Source organism: Mauremys reevesii, linkage group 8, assembly GCF_016161935.1.
Source record: "Mauremys reevesii isolate NIE-2019 linkage group 8, ASM1616193v1, whole genome shotgun sequence".
Classification (NCBI taxonomy): domain Eukaryota; kingdom Metazoa; phylum Chordata; order Testudines; family Geoemydidae; genus Mauremys; species Mauremys reevesii.
The window spans coordinates 69846352-69860286 of NC_052630.1; the positions used below are offsets into that span (position 1 = coordinate 69846352).

Genomic DNA, 13935 nt, shown 5'->3' on the forward strand with positions numbered 1-13935 from the left:
CAAATTTGACACCATCAGCTCAGCATTAAATGAAGACTGTGAATGGCTAGCCAACTACAGAACCAGTTTCTCCTCCCTTGGTTTTCACACCTCAACTGCTAGAAGAGGGCCTCATCCTCCCTGATTGAACTCACCTCATTATTTCTAGCTTGCTTCTTGCTTGCATATATATACCTGCCCCTGGAAATTTCCATTACTTGCATCCGACGAAGTGGATATTCACCCACGAAAGCTCATGCTGCAAAACGTCTGTTAGTCTATAAGGTGCCACAGGATTCTTTGCTGCTTTTACAGATCCAGACTAACACGGCTACCCCTCTGATATCTGGAAAACTGTCTTCCCCCAAAAAAACCTTGCCCTTCCTGGGTAGCCTTGAAAGACTCCTCCACCAATTTCCTGGTGAACACTGATCCAAACCCCTTGGATCTTAAAACAAGGAAGAATTACGCATTCCCTCTCCCTTTTTTCCCCCCACCAATCCCTGGTGAGTCCAGTTCCAATCCCCTTAGATCTAAAAAACAGGGAAAAAATTAATCAGGTTCTTAAAAAGAAAGCTTTTAATTAAAGAAAAGAAAGGTAAAAGAAAAGAAACCTCTGGGAGACAGCATACAAGCTGATCTCACAGACAACAGATTTAAAACACAGGATGTGTCCCTGGGCAAAAACCTTAGTACACACAAGAATACCCAATTTTGATTATTCCCCTAGTGCCAGGACAAGTTACAAAAGAAAATAAACATAAAACTATTTATTTCCTTCCTTCTTACTCATTACTCTGATAAGAGACTGATTCCTTGATCTTTTCCACTCCATTTCTCTGGTCAGGTGTCCGCTAGGCTAGGTGAACTTCTTAACCCTTTACAGGTAAAAGAGGCATTAACCCTTAACTATCTGTTTATGACACCCCCCCAGGGATCTGTACTAGGATCACTCCTATTCAACATATTCATACGTGATCTGGAAAAAGGAGTAGAGAATTAGGTGGCAAAATCTGCAGATGATACAAAACTACACAACATCGTTAAGTCCAAACCAGACTGCAAAGAGTTACAAAGGGATCTCACGAAACTGGGTGACTGGGCAACAAAATGGCAGATGCAATTCAGTGTTGATAAATGCAATTTAATGCACATTAGAAAACAATCCCAACTATACATATAAAATGTTGGGGTCTGGTTACCACTCAAAAAAAGAGATCTTGGAGTCATCGTGGATAGTTCTCTGAAAACATCCACGCAATATGCAGCAGCAGTCAAAAAAGCTAACAGAATGTTGTGAATCATTAAGAAATGGATAGATAAGAAGTCAGGAAATAACATATTGCCTCTATATAAATCCATTGTACACCCACATATTGAATACTGCGTGCAGATGTGGTCACCCCATCTAAAATAAAATAAAATATGGAATTGGAAAAGGTTCAAAAAAGGGCAACAAAAATAATGACAGGTATGGAGTAGGTTCTGGGTGAGGAGAGATTAAAAAGACACAGACTTTTCAGATGGAAAAAGCTATGATTAAGGTGGAAAATGTTAGAGAGCTATAAAGTCATGACTGGTGTGGAAAAAGTAAATAAGGAAGTGTTATTTACTCTGTCACATAACGCAAGAATTAGGGGTCACCCAATTAAATTAATAGGCAGCAGGTTTAAAACAAACAAAAGGAAGTATTTCTTCACACAACACACAGTCTAACCCGTGGAACTCCATCAATGGCTATTAGCCAGGATGAGCAAGGATGGTGTCCATAGCCTCTGTTTGCCAGAATCTGGGACTGGGCCACAGGGGATGCATCATTTGTGGATTCCCTGTTCTGTTCATTCCCTCTGGGGCACCTGGCATTGGCCACTGTTGGAAGAGAGAATACTGGGCTAGATGGACCTTTGGTCTGACAGTAGGGCTGTTCTCATGTTATATATGTTCTTATATCCCTCATGACAAATCGCTGACCTGTCCTATTTAGAGTAGCAGCCATGTTAGTCTTATGCTCAAATAAATGTGTTAGTCTCTAAGGTGCCACAAGTGCTCCTGTTCTTTTTGAGCTGTCCTATGCAACTTGCTCTAGTGGACAGGGGTTCACACATCCATGCTGATCCTCCTGTACCTCTTTGCACTGTTTGACACTGTTAACAATGAGATACTGCTGTCACACCTGAGGGGCAGGAGGAGTCCAGAGGGATTCACTAAAATGGTCTGAATCCTTCTTGGAGGGATGCACCCAATTAGTGAGGATGGAAAACTTCACCTCCAGCACTAGACCCATCCCTGGTTGATTCCCACAAGGATCAATTCTCTCTATGGGGGTTTTCAACATCTCCATGCAGCCTCTATCAGAACTTCTCCCACAACATGGACTCAAACACCAGCAATGTGCAGGTGGCACCGAGCTCCTCCCTCTCCTTCCCACTTGACCACACCACTATTGCCAAGATGGCCTTGTTCTTGGATGGAACAGCTGGCTAAAGACAGAGGTGATGCTCGTGCGCAGAACTAAATATTTTGAAGAGTTGGCAGCTACGATGCAGCCTTCTTTGGCTGAAGGTTCACACCCACACCTGGACAATTCAGTCCATAGTCTAGAGGGCTCTTGAATGCCGTGCTGACGCTGAGCTCTCTGATAGCAGCATCTGTGAGCTGTGCTTTCTACCATCTTTGGTTGACTGGGAGACTCCATCCCACCCTGGTGGATGATGAGCTGGCTTTAGTTACATAGACCTTAGTCACTCCTGTCTAGACTATAGAATGGAATACACCTGGGCAAGATATCTTCAGTGCTTATGAAACTCCAATTGGTACCAAAGGCTGCAGAGTCTCCTCAACAGCACAGATTACTGCGAGCACATCAGACCTGTTCTCTACGCTCCACACTGGTTTCCCAGAGAATGTCAAGTTCAAGCTCTTGCTCCTTACCTTCAATGTACCCAAAGGCCTTGGGACTGACAGACCCTAAGTTCAAGCAACCGCACTTCTCTGGCACAATGGGACTCTCGACAGCAGGGGTAAAGCTTGTCAGTGCAGGAGACAGAACTTTCTCGGGGGGGGGAAGGGAGGAGGGCAGTGCAACTCTGCCCCAGGACCTCAGTGAACTCAGCCTCTTCATGAGGAAATAGTTATGGAGTGACGTGATTGCATTCTATCAGCACTTATAAATGGAAACAGACATTTGATAAAGTGGGCTTTTAAAACTAGAAGGTAAAGGTCTAACAAGAGTCAGTGGCTGGGCATTGAACCTAGACAAATTGAAATGAGAGACAAAGTGGAATTTTTCAACACTGAGGATAATTGACCATTGAAACAATTTAGCAAGTATTGTGGTGTGTCTCCATCACTGGCCATGTTTCAATCAAGATGAAATGTTTTTTTCTCAAATATCTGCTCTAGTTCAAACAGGAATTAATCTAGGGCAGTCCTATGGCCTGTGCAATCCAGGAGGTCAGCGCAGGGTCCCTCCTGGCCATATAATCTACACATTTATCTGGAGTCCCCTGCAAGGACAATATTTGTGTGAGCCTCTGTCTGGGTCCTTGTCACACCCTGGGTGCCATTTTGGGTCTGGGCAGGTTGAAAGGAACACAGGAAATTCAAAGTTCAACGATACCTGCTACTCAATGTTACTGGTAGGAAATGGACCAGACTCCCTGTCATTCATTGTGTATCCCTACATCTCTCTACATAACACTCCCAGCGTCCTTCAGGGTACAAACCAACCTGTTGTGTGCCTGCTGCTTTGTATCTATCATTCCAGGTGCACTGAATTTGTGCTGAACTCCTGCTCTCACCCCACCGGCCTGAGCACTGTTGCAGGTTGGGCTCATTAGCTCCAGCTCAGTTAGGAATTCGTCAAAGGATTCACCTTCGTTTTCTCTTCTAAGGTGAAACTTTCATCTTTCAAATGTTTTGCTCTTTTGCGCTAAACAAGGCGCTTGACATTTCTGTAAAGTGTGTAATAACCTGCTCCCTCTGCCCCACTGGGGCTATGTCTACACTACACACCTCACAGCAGCACAAATGTACTGCTGCAGCTGCGCCCTGCAAGGTCTGCTGTGTAGCCACTCTACGCTGACAGGATAGAGCTCCCCCCCGTCATAATTAAACCACCTACTTTGCGGCAGGAGCTGTGTCGGCTGGAGAGCGTCTCCTGTCAACGTGGGGCTGTCCACACCGGCGCTGTTGTTGGTGAAACTTTTGTCGGTCAGGGGTGTGGTTTTTTTCATAACCCTGACAGAGAATAGTTTTATTGACAAAAAGGTTAGTGTAGATAAAGCCCAAGTTCCATGCTAATAAAGCCACCCCCTGATCAAGTCCTGACATGTTTAAAAGGATTGCTATTGTTTTCTGGTCTCCTTTCTCACCAAACCCAGCCGCTTGTGTAGATATATCTCAAAACTCTGCCTAAATCTCTTCCTGGAGTCCGCTGAACTACCCAAGAATTTCAACTCCTTGGGGGTTTCAGTTGTTCCATCTCCAGAATGGATCCTTTGTTGTTCCCCACAGCCCTGTTATCTCTGCCTTCTCCTCTGGTCTCCCCTCCGGTACCAGGGGTTGTCTTGGGAATTCATGAAAAGGAGCCACAGTCTGCACTCAAAGAAGAGAGGTGTGATTAGAACTAAAGCAGAATTACAAAAGGTAACGGAGAGCCACCCGCTCCCAGCTGTGTGTCTGCTGCATCTGCCACCCAAAGGCCTATTCTTGCTAGCCCCAATCTAGTTCCCCCAAACATGTGTTCTGCTCTTGAACGCCCGGGACATACTTCTAACAGTCTGTGACATTACTGACATTAAATGGGACCATATAAATCATAGTTGCAAGCAAAGTCCTGTAGTGGCACCAAGTCTTGTATAAAGTGGGTGAAAAAAGGTGTCTAAGACAAGGTTATGGTTTGCTGGTCATAATTATGCTATCTGTGTGCATGTATCATTTTTGTATTTAAAGTTATAAATATTGGCTCTATACTGTCTGTAGTTCAAACTTGTGCTATGCTTCTGGGTGACACCCCAGACAAGTTGGTGTCAGCTCTGCCTAACAACTGAGCCATTGAGAGAAGGTAGATACGCCTTATGACTCAGCAAGTTATGCAGGGACCTTCCTATGGAGAGAACTCTAAGGTTTTTCATACCATGTGCTGGAGAGCTTGTCTTTGGGACAAAGAAAGCAGAGACCACACGGCAAGAAACTATAAAAAGCTGTTGCAGCTCTTCCATCTTGTCTTCAATCCTGCTTTTGACCTCTGGCGGGACTTTGCTACAAACTGAAGCTCTAAACAAAGGACTGAAAGACCCATCCCAGCTGGGGATGTTCCGGAGACTTGATTTCAACCTGCAGTTTATTCCATCACTGCTGCAAGCCTGAACCAAGAACTTTGCCATTACTGTATGTAATTGATTCCATTTAACCAATTCTAACTCTCATCTCTATCTTTTTCCTTTTATGAATAAACCTTTAGATTTTAGATTCTAAAGGCTTGGCAACAGTGTGATTTGTGGGTAAGATCTGATTTGTATATTGACCTGGGTCCGTGGCTTGGTCCTTTGGCATCAGGAGAAACTTTTTTTGTTTTACTGGGGTGTTGGTTTTCATAACCATTTGTCCCCATAACAAGTGGCGCTGGTGGTGACACTGGGAAACTGAAGTGTCTGAGGGAATTGCTTGTGTGATTTATGGTTAACCAGTGGGGTAAAACCAAAGTCATCTCTGGCTGGTTGGTTTGGTTTGCCTTAGAGGTGGAAAATCCCCTGCCTTGGGGAATTCTGATTTGGGGTCCATAGGAATGGACTTGTCCAACAGGTACATTCCTAGGGGTTAAAGCAAAGAAACAGTGAAAGTATATGGCAATAAAGATTGTCCGCTTTATGTCTTAAGGCAGGCACTGGTCCCTAGGAAGGGAGGTAGAAGGATGCCATATCTTATACTGACATGTGCCAACTTTTCGTAAACTCACGGCTGCATCTGTAGGAAGAACGTTCCCTACAGAAGAGACTGACACAATAGGAACAAGGATCCTTTGTTCAATCTGAAACATTGGATGAAACATAATTATTGTTATTGCTTCAACATCTGGTATTTCTACAGACCAAGCATACCTTAGCAAAGGCATGTTATCTTGTTTACCCCAGCTTTCTCTTAGCTAATCACTGTTTGCTAGGCCTCTGGTCTCCTGACCAAACTCTGGACTTTCGGTCTGGAAAAGAGCTGGCACAATCCATATACCAGGTTGTTGTATAAAATGCACATGGATTTTAACCCGTCAGTGACCAATGTCAAGTGCCCCAGAGGGACTGAACCTAACAGACAATGATCAAGTGATCTCTCTCCTGCCATCCATCTCCACCCTCTGACAAACAAATTCCTTACCCATCCTGGCTAATAGCCATGAATGGACTTAACCTCCATGAATGTATCTGTTTCCTAGAGACTGTAAAAGCATCAAAGAGTCCTGTGGCACCTTATAAAATAACAGACGTTTTGGAGCATGAGCTTTCGTGGGTGAATACCCACTTCGTCGGATTCATGTAGTGGAAATCTCCAGGGGCAGGTATATATATGCAAGCAAGAAGCAGGCTACACATAACGAGGTTAGTTCAATCAGGGAGGATGAGGCCCTCTTCTAGCAGCTGAGGTGTGAAAACCAAGAGACACTAGCAAGGTAGCAAAAAAGTTGACAATTGACAAGCACGCGCAACAAAACAAAGGCCGCAGTCTCCAGTGAGAACCAGGCCAGGCCCTTTTTAGCATTATTTTATAGATAGTTTTATTAATTACATCATACATCACAACCCACCCCCCCCCTTCCCTTTTTTTACTTAAACACAACTTTTAATAACACACACACTAGATGCCTTATGTCTACAACTTTAGATTATTAATTATCTTATCTTCTCTTAACAAAAGTTAAGTACAGGGAGTTTTTAATTTTTAAACAAAACCAATAATCAACAGAAAAAGAGGAACTGGGATGCTAGGAGTAGAGTTCTCATCTTCTCAAACACAACAACAGCACAGCAGCTGGTATGCCAGCCAGCCATGCAATCCCTGGTTTATCTCAGGCTTGTCTCACTCTTCCAGGGCTCTGTTAAACAATGCTACTTTTCAATACTTTTCCACTCTGGGATTATCCAAAACCTTTGCTAGCCTGATTTCAGTCAGGTTAGCATAACTGTTTTATCTGCTATATTTTCATTCAGGCCTAACAAAAGGGAGGAGAAACTGGTTCTGTAGTTGGCAAGCCATTCACAGTCTTCGTTTAATGCTGAGCTGATGGTGTCAAATTTGCAGATAAACTGAAGCTCAGCAGTTTCTCTTTGGAGTCTCGTCCTGAAGTTTTTTTGCTGCAGGATGGCCACCTTAAGATCTGCTATTGTGTGGCCAGGGAGGTTGAAGTGTTCTCCTACAGGTTTTTGTATATTGCCAGTCCTAATATCTGATTTGTGTCCATTTATCCTTTTCCGTAGAGACTGTCCAGTTTGGCTGATTTATGTGGCAGAGGGGCATTGCTGGCATATGATGGCATATATTACATTGGTGGACATGCAGGTGAATGAACCAGTGATGGTGTGGCTGATCTGGTTAGGTCCTGTGATGGTGTCGCTGGTGTAGATATGTGGGAAGAGATGCAATCGAGGTTTGTTGCATGGATTGGTTCCTGAGTTAGTTACTATGGTGCGGTGTGCAGTTACTAGTGAGAATATGCTTCAGGTTGGCAGGTTGTCTGTGGGCGAGGACTGGCCTGCCACCCAAGGCCTGTGAAAGTGTGGGATCATTGTCCAGGATGGGTTGTAGATCCCTGATGAGGTGTTTTCACACCTCAGCTGCTAGAAGAGGGCATCATCCTCCCTGATTGAACTAACCTCATTATCTGTAGCCTGCTTCTTGCTGCTTTTACAGATCCAGACTAACACGGCTACCTCTCTGATACTTTCCTAGAGACTGGCTCCAGTGGTGGTGGGGGGGCATTAGCACCTTGCTGGCGTATGTGGCTCCGCGCCTGGTGTGCTGGCTTTGTGGGTCCCCTTCCCAGGCGCCCACCTCTCCCAGTCACTGTGCAGAGAGCCCAGGCGCCGAGCTCCGCTTCGTGGAGCCCAGGGATCGAAGTGACTGACAGCGCCATGCTGCATCGCTCTACCCCAGAGACTTTGTGGGTCCAGCTGCAGGGACTTGCTCAGGATCACCCAGGATGGACCTGTCTGAAGCAGGAATTGAACCCAGGCCTCTTGAGTGTCAGGCCTGTGCCCCGCCACTGGGTCCCCCATGCTTGATTCCTTCCTAAGGGGGCTCTTACCTTATGAGCCTTGTTCCCCTCCTACCTTGTGAGCCTTGTTCCCCTCTGTTAACAATACAGCTGAGGCCATGTTCCAATCACACCCAGCTCCTCTGCACACCCACGGCCCCGCACCCACCTGTCCCGTCTTGTCCCAGGTTAGCCCCACTCCTGCGAGGTGCAGCATGTAGGGACATAGCTGTGCCCACAGCTCACCACAGGATCGGGGCCTAAGCCTGATTGCTCTGTGGGGCAGGAGATGACTTGTATGCCATGTCTGCCCAGCACAGGGCACCCTGCTCCAGAATGGGGCTGATGGGCCTGAATGCAGTTCGAAGGATGCTAATTATAATTCAGCTTCTGCTCATTATCATTAATTATCTCACAGCTGCAGTTGAGATCAGAGCTCCCTTGTGCCAGGCGCTTCCCAGACACAGTGCGAGAGACAGGCGCTGCCCCAGCTAGAATCAGGGCCCTGTTGTGCCAGGTGCTGCCCAGACATAGCGAGAGAGACAGGCGCTGCCCAGACACAGCGAGAGAGACAGGCGCTGCCCAGACACAGCGAGAGAGACAGGCGCTGTCCCAGCTGGGATCAGGACCCTGTTTTGCCGGCTGCTGCCCAGACACAGCGTGAGAGACAGCCGCTGCCCAGACACAGCGTGAGAGACAGGCACTGCCCCAGCTGGGATCAGGGCCCTGTTATGCCAGGCGCTGCCCAGACACAGTGTGAGAGACAGGCGCTGCCCAGACACAGCGAGAGAGACAGGCGCTGTCCCAGCTGGGATCAGGGCCCTGTTGTGCCAGGCGCTGCCCAGACACAGCGAGAGAGACAGGCGCTGCCCCTGCTGGGATCAGGCCTTGTTGTGCCAGGCGCTGCACAGGTGGGGTTGCCAACGTTCTACTTTCACAAATCTGAACACCCTTGCCCTGACCCTGCCCTTCTCCGAGGCCCCGCACCCTCTCACTCCATCCCCCCTCCCTCCGTCGCTCACTCTCCCCACCCTCGCTCACTCGCTCATTTCACTGGGCTGGCTCTGGAGGTTGGGGTGCGGGAGGGGGTGAGGGCTCTGGCTGGGAGTGCCGGCTCTGGGGTGGGGCCAGAAATGAGGAATTCAGGGTGAGGCAGGTGGTTGAGGTGCGGGGGGGTGAGGACTTCAGCTGGGAGTGCAGGCTTTGGGGTGAGGATGGGGATGAGGGGTTTGGGGAGTGGGAGGGGGTCAGGACTGGGACAGGGGTTGGGGAGCAGGAGGGGGTCAGGGTGAAGGATCTAGGCAGCACTTACTTCAGACAGCTCCCAAAAGCAGTGCCATGTTCTCCCTCCGACTCCTACCCAGAGGCACAGCCAGGGGGCTCTGCATGCTGCCCTGTCTGCAGATGCCGCCCCCGCAGCTCCCATTGGCTGGGAACCACGGCAAATGGGAGCTGTGAAGCTGGCGCTTGGGGTGGAGGCAGCGTGCAGAGCCTCCTGGCTGCCCCTACGCATAGGAACTGGAAGGGGGACATACCGTTACTTCTGGGTGCCGTGTGAAGCCACGGAAGGCAGGAAACCTACCTTAGCCCCATTGTGCTGCCAAGTAGACTTTTAATGGCCTGGTCAGCAGTGCTGACTGGAGCCGCCAGGGTCCCTTTTCAACCAGGCCTTCTTGTCAAAAACTGGACACCTGGCAACAGTAGTGCCAGCCACTAGACCCTGCCCTCCCCTCTGCTGCTGTGTCAGGCCCCAGATCACTCCTGCGGATTGAACACAAAATAGAGGTTTATTAGCCACCTGCAAGACCCAACCCTAACTTTCGTCCAAGGCCCGGAGGCGGCTCTCCTCTTCAGAGGCGGCGCTGTTGAGTGATGGGGACAGCTTCCTCCGCCGGGCCTGCATCCTCTCCCGCAGGGCACACAGGTTCTCTCCACGCAGCGCTGGCGTTCTGTCGTGTACGTAGCAAAGGTGGGCGTGAGCACGATGCTGGTGGAACCAGCACACCTGGCCTGCACTCTTGCCAGGACGTGACCCTGGCTGCGGAAGCTCAGTTTCCAGCCTGGCCCGGTGCCCACGGCGCTCCAGATTAGACACTCCGACTGTCCTGGATGTGTCCTCGATGGCATTTCCTCCCACGCCATTGGCTGGTGTGGCCACCCCGTGTGACCTGGCCTTGCCTGGCCTCCTGCATGTGCCCTGCCGATTCTGGACTTCCTCTCCCACCAGGGATTCCCCTTCTCTGCTTCTGGACCTTGTTCTTCTACCGGTAGGCCTCCCTCTGCTGCCAGATCTCCACTCTCTGCTGCGGGCCTGGATCCCCTCGCTGTCCGGTCCTCTGGCCCTGCCGCTGCACCGCGGGCCTTCCACCCGGCTCCTGGAGCGGCCCCGTGGGCGAGAAGGGCTGAGTCCCCGACCCCTCTGCACTCTGGGCTTTGTTCTGGAGGACTCCATGGGAGACGGCTGATTGGAGCCCAGGGATGCTGAGCCAGACTGTGAGACTCCTTTGCCTCCTTCTCCCTTGTGACTGCCGGTTGTTCTGGCGTCCCTGGCAGCGCGGCAGGCTGGGGGTGGTGGCCACGGGGCGGAAGGTCCCGCTGAGGTCATGCACCTTACCCTCCCTGCATTCAGTCACTCTCAGGGTCACCAGCTCTTGGTATCCACCATACTCTGCTGAGGGCCCTGTTTCCTCTGGAGAAGGTTCTTCTCCCCTGGTCACGCTGTCTCCTCGCCTGGCATCGGGGGAGGCTGCCCCAGATCCCTGGGGAGCCCCATTCCCTGGCAGCCCCCTGATCCGAGCAGCTGCGGCTGGCTCCTTTCTCCCAGCACCGTCCATCTCCTCCGTGCTGGAACACAGCTGGCATCTCCTGACCTCTGCCCGCACGTGGACGTTGGCGTTGAAGGTCACACTCTTGGGAGATGGGGCGAGTTTCTGAGGGGGCAGCGGGGCTCCGTGTGGTGCAGCCATTGACCTGTCGACCTGCCCTCTCTTATCCACCGATGCCCTGGAGGTGACGCGTTTGAGGAAGCCCAGCATGATTCCCCTGAAGGTGGAGCCCTTCCCCTTGCAGGGGATGGACAGTGACTCAGCCCCTCTCCCTGGAGGTGCACGGGGCGGCTGTTCAACCCCAGTCGGTGCCTCAGTCAGCACCAGGGCCTCTGTCTGCCTCATGTTGGTTCCAGCCCTGGGGCCTGTCCCCTCCGCCGGCATCTCTCTCATGCCACGTCGCCCCTTGGTGTCCCTCCTCTCCTTCCACCCCAGGCTGCCTTCTCCTTCCACATCCCAGGCTGCCACGGCCTCGTTGTCCCAGTCCCCGACCATCTCCCACTCGCCCTCGGTGCTGAACTGGGACAGCCCCTCTGCAGACCGCGGGCGCTGCTCCGAGGGACTGGCTGGCCACCGGCTGCTGGACAGGGAGCCCACAAGCTCATTGGAGGCTGCGGACGAAACTTTGTCTCCCGCATTGTCTCTGGTTACAGGCTGGGGATGATGTGCTGGTGGGGCCCACGTCTGGCCCCCCGCTTCCTCTCCATCCTCAGCGCCAGCGGGACCTTCATACAGGGGGGCGCCAGCTGCATGGCCCAGATCCTGAGACCGCTTGTAGGATGCACCTTGCTCCCCTCTGCAGGCATCATCTGATGTCTCCCTGTCCCTCGGGCGCACGTGAGTCTCTAGCTGAGCTCTCGCCACGTCTGACTTTCCAGCCCCCTCGGCAGGACAGGGTGGGGGGCTGAGTCCCTCCTCACCGGCGGTGAAGAGGCCATGGCACGTCTCACACAGGTACTGGTTTGCCTGGCTCTGGGACTCTCTGATCAGTCTCTGGCCCAAGGAGCCAGCTGTCAGGAATCCCGGCTCTCCTGTGCCCGCGGGGCGGGCTCTTTCTCCCAGGGCTTCCTGATGGGGCCCTCCCAGCTGGCTTTTCTGGCCCCTCCTGCGCTGCAGCCGTATGTTCATTTCCCGCCTGTGTTCCTGGGCAGCGGCTCTCAGCCGCTGAGCTGCCATGTCGGCATAGATGGCCTGGGAGCGTATGACGCAGGGTGGCAGGATGAAGGAGCCCAGGGCCTTCTGCGCCAGGTGGATGTCCAGCCGGTGTGCTGCGGCCCGCGGAGAAGCAAGATGCACCCGTGCCAGCGTGGGCCCCTTGGGCGCTGGGCGAGAGGCTGCGCAAGAGCTTTCTCCCTCAGACCAGTCAGAGGCCCTGGACTCGCTGCCCTCCGGAGACGATGGAGAGGAGGCAGGCGGTTCATCTTTTGTCATGCTGGGAGTGCTCTGCCCCTGCCATCCGGGCTCAGCATGCATAGGGCTTGGAGCTGCCGCATCTCCTAGGAGAGTTGCTGACCCCCTTGCATGGATACGCTGTGTCTGCCACCCAGGAGAGCTGGCCCCTGGAGAGCGGGCGCCATCCCACCCCTCTAGCTTGCAGCATTCCAAGCATGTGCAATGGCCCATTTCCAGGTGGCCCACGATTTCCAGAGACAGAGGCTGCTTCCCCCCTGGGCCATGGCGGCTTCGGCTCCGGGCTATTCTCCTGAAGCTGGATTCCAGCTCCCGCAAGATCCTCTTCTCATTCCAAATGGCTGTCTCCACAGACGAGCTCCGGGAGCGCCTGCCGGTCCCCGCCATCCGCGGAGCTCCTTCGCCATCGTGGGTCCTCCACTGCCCAGGACTTTCCTCAGAGCTTTGCTCTCTCTGCTGTGGGTAAGACTCATGGGCCACCGGGCGCAAGGCCCATCTCTGGGACTCCTGGGCCCTGTGGGAAATTCCCAGCACCTTCTTCCTGGGAAAGTCCAGGGTGGATTTCAGCTCTGCCTTGTCCTCTGGGAAATGGTGTGGGGAGCTGGGGGGCCCTTCCCCATTGCTCGTCTGGGAGGTCTCCTGGCTTCTCCTGCTGCTGCTCCCCAGGGTGTGTTGGGACACTGCCTCAGGGCAGCTGGCTTCGCCCTCCTTTACCCCCATTTCAAGCCAGTGCTGGGACCAGTGGGTGAGGGGCTCCCTGGGGCCTGGCTGGAGCTCTTCCGATTGCCCCGTGGAGAGGGCTGTAGGACCTTGGGGGAGTGTAGGGAAGACATGGAGCAGGGGCTGGGTTTGGCCTCTGGGCTCTGCTCCTGGTGGGGCAGGCGGCAGGAACATCCTTAAGGACTCCAGGATCCTCTTGGGCAGACCCCATCTCCGCTCCAGGGCCAGTTTCCTCACGTGTGACTCCAGGAACTCCCTGGTTTCTGTGTGCAGGAAGAGCAGGCTGCCCGTAGCAACACTCTTGCTGGCTGGGGCCTGGGCCCGCCTCGGGGGGCCCCTCCCAGGCGGTGGGGGTGTGAACGCGCCCAGGGATCTCAGCACAACACACGGTAAGCCCCACTCGTGCTGGAGCTTCTTTCTCAGGATGTGGCTCTCTAGATGGTCCTTGGCTGTGACCAGAGGCGGCCCCATGACCAGAGGCGGCTCCTTGTAGCCGTTCCTCTCCGGCTCCTCAGCCCCCATGCGTCCAGCCAGGCCCATCTGCATCCAGGCCCTCCCTGCTGCGCTCCCCAGCAGCACAGCCGGAGCCTTCGGCATCATCCTCCGCAGGGACGCCTCCTGCAGCGTGGGCAGCCCTCAGAAATGCACCAGCTGCTTGTGTCTCACGTTCATGTCTAGTGTATTCATAGCTGTGGGTGGCAGGCAGAGCAGGGAGCCGGCCCTGGGCTTGTGGGGCTTCTGGCCTGCGCAGATCAG

The 13935-nt window shown here is 52.3% G+C and overlaps 1 long non-coding RNA gene across 1 annotated transcript; it reads right to left on the reverse strand.

Moving 5' to 3' along the window:
• Positions 1-1704: 1704 nt before the first annotated feature.
• LOC120370107 lies at positions 1705-5733 on the reverse strand. Its single transcript, XR_005583621.1, has 4 exons — positions 5508-5733; positions 4353-4575; positions 4103-4218; positions 1705-1848 (listed from the first exon to the last, which is right to left on the reverse strand). It is a non-coding gene; the product is annotated as an uncharacterized LOC120370107 (long non-coding RNA).
• Between the last annotated feature and the right edge of the window lie 8202 nt (positions 5734-13935).